This window comes from Vulpes vulpes, chromosome 14, assembly GCF_048418805.1.
Source record: "Vulpes vulpes isolate BD-2025 chromosome 14, VulVul3, whole genome shotgun sequence".
NCBI lineage: Eukaryota > Metazoa > Chordata > Mammalia > Carnivora > Canidae > Vulpes > Vulpes vulpes.
Window position 1 is genome coordinate 72,582,172 of NC_132793.1, and position 3,080 is coordinate 72,585,251.

At 36.8% G+C, this 3,080-nt stretch overlaps 1 non-coding gene across 1 annotated transcript; it reads right to left on the minus strand.

Annotated features, from left to right (window-relative positions):
- Nucleotides 1-1,040: 1,040 nt before the first annotated feature.
- LOC112915647 (U6 spliceosomal RNA) lies at nucleotides 1,041-1,146 on the minus strand. The gene has a single exon (XR_003234130.1). It is a non-coding gene; the product is annotated as a U6 spliceosomal RNA (small nuclear RNA).
- Nucleotides 1,147-3,080: the final 1,934 nt, after the last annotated feature.

The following is a 3,080-nucleotide window of genomic DNA, read 5'->3' on the forward strand; positions in this document are numbered from 1 at the left end:
GAAGACTAAAGCTGAAGGATTCCATTGGGCTTTCCAGAATAGATCCTAGTAGCCTTCATGTCCCACGAGAAATTGCCTTTCAGCAACAATATCTCTTGCTGAAGATCGAGATACTGTATTGTACTGGGAAAAGCACTGGATTAAGAGTCAAAAATCCTATGGATTAGTCTCAAAGTTTTTATTGCTAGCTAATCCCTGAGCTACTTTTTAAGTGTAGACTGGTAACAGAAATTTTGAATGCTGCGCATGTCACTTATGGATCCTGGAAGGAGACACTAAAAACTCCCTATCCTCCAGTTTTTAAAACATTAATGAAAGAGACTATAATTAAATTAATTATTTGACACTATTTGGTCCACTCTTACAGGCCTAATTACCTCATCAATTTCTCTCCTCAGCTTTGCTTGCTGGGCTGCTTTTCGCCGACTCTGACAAGGCAACCTGATCTTATGCCTGGGCCTGGAGAATTCAGCCACAGGGCCAGGGGAACCTCCTGTTTTCATTCATGTCATGTGTTACAAATTAAACTATTGTAGAGTACAGAAGGTGAAATTCATGTTCTATTATAATTAAGAGAAAAAATAAAATCTAATAAAAATATTTTGACGATTACTGTTTGAAGATTACTGTGCTAATATTGCATTTCTCTAATGCTGGCCATTAGTACTCCCCCCAAAATTAGGAAATAGTTTTTGTTACTTATTAGATAAAGAACTTAACTTCAGATCACAAATGTGATATAATGTTAGATCATCATATTTTGACTTCTCTAGCTCCCCTTTAAGCTCTCGGATGGCAGTCCCATCCCAGCATATCCCAACCACAGTCTGAGGACTGATGGATATGAAACATCATAGAAGATTTTAAAAGCACTTGAGAATATTCTTCGTGATAGTAAAGAGCAAAAAATGAAAAACTGTTTTTGTAAAATAAAAATCAATAAACACAAGTGACAGGTAGAAATTAAGACTACCTTTTTTTCTAAGTTTGCTTGATAAAAATGTAATAATCAGTAAGACTTCTATTCCTTTCTTTTTTAAAAAAAAGTAGAATGCTTTACGAATTTACATTCATCCTTGCACAGGGACCATGCTAATCTTTTCTGTATTGTTCTAATTTTAGTATATGTGCTGCCGAAATGGGTACAGTGGGACCTTTATTTCAACTCAGTGCCGAGCAGAGAACAAGCTATCAGTAAATACATTTTTAATGGATAAAAATGATTGATGTACTTACTGTTCTTAAGTATGTGCTCATCAACCTTACAATACACGAGTTAGCAAATTTCCTTCTCTTGATTTTATTTTTGTTCACAAGATGTTATAGGTAAACTGGTCTTTTAAGAAAAATGAAATCTGAATCACAAGATAAATAATGGAAGGAGAAGAACTGAGTCCATTTCCAAGCTCCAAGCGAAAGAGCTGTTAGGTTAGGGGAGGGTGAGGGGTTCAAAGGCAGATGTCTTCTTTCTTTTGCCCTTTACTTCCTCTCTTTCCTCCTCTTTCCTGGGTGACTAGCCTAAAAATTGAGGAAATTTCTACGTGCAAAAGATGTCAATCATTTCTGGATCAACATATATGTATAACTACACCCTGAGCAGATCTAAGCTTTGCTAAATTAGTCCACACATCAGCCATTAAATACAGGCCACAAACTTACAGCCAAGTATGAAATGGAGGCTGGTAGAAACAATTCAGGTGAAAGTAAGTCAAGGGCTTTTGCCCTAGTAGACAGACAGAGGGGCGGGGGTAAGAGTGGGGTGTGCGGGGGTGAGTAGGTTTGAAGCACCCCTTGTCTAGGATTGTGGAAACAGGGAAGACATTCATGCTTAGGGGGAATCTCTCTTGGCATCTGGCCATGGTTATTTTGGGTCCAATCTTTCCAGACTTTTCAATCAGAGTGAATAACTTCCCTGTAGAATTGAATATCTGTAAAGCAATCACAGCTACTTGTCTGGTGGATATACACTAGAGGAAGACAGGCCAATCTCCTTCAAGAATCTAACAAAGACTTCTGTCACCTTTCTTCCTTCACAGTTTGACTTTGCAGGTTTCTACCTGTATACACGTATAATAATGCAGAGGCAAATAGCTCAAGTTCTTTAAAAAAGGGAACAAAATAACTTGGGTGCAATGCTAACTTTATTTGAATATTTATTCTCAACCAAATAGCTCCCTTTGGTGATCTTTCTTCCAAGTAAAATAGTTGACAGCCAAGAAAGTCTTCCAGTTCCAACATGCTTACCTGTTCACTTTTGTATTAGAGCCTGCGGTTTGCCCTGACACAATGAACAAACACAGGGTTTCAAAGAATAAGAGATAATATATTCTTGGAAAAGACAGGTACGAAATTGCTATTTATATTAAAAGGGCAGGTTGAGGTTATGTATATCTTTTAGGTTTGGGAGAGGCTAATCAATCCAATATGCAGAAGAAACATTATTCTCTAGAATTATTAATTTCACAAAGCAAATGAAAAAATCATCATTTCAAAGTTTGGAATTTTGGTAATCAAAAGTTCTTTACCTAAGTAATGAGTTTTCCAGAAAGAAGAAAGAAAGAAAGAAAGAAAGAAAGAAAGAAAGAAAGAAAGAAAGAAGAGAGAGAAAGAAAGAAAATTAACCTAATAATGACATCCATACTTTTTGGTTCATTTACATGTTTAATGTGAAGAATTACCATTTATTTAACTCTAGTGGGACTCAGGTACTATAGAGACCTTTACATTGCTGATTTTCTCTACTCCGTTTCCTCTTAAAGGATTTATCAGGAGACACTGGCTTGTTCTCCTTTATCCTTAGAGTGGGATTGGTAAAGGAAGGTCTGGTATGGACCGCTCTTGAATAATCTGCACAATTTATTACAAAGCAGATTCCTGGGCCTTAGTTTAGATCTCCTGATTCAGACTTCCTGGGTTTGAGGTCCAGTATTTTGTATTTTTAATAAATTCACCAGGTGATGCACACTAGAATTTCAGAATTCTTTTATAGTGGGGAAAACTTACCTTCCAGGGAGGGATAGCTTTAACTTAAAAGTGGAGAGTAGGAAGGGAACTCAGAGCTTTCCAGCCAAAGGTACACA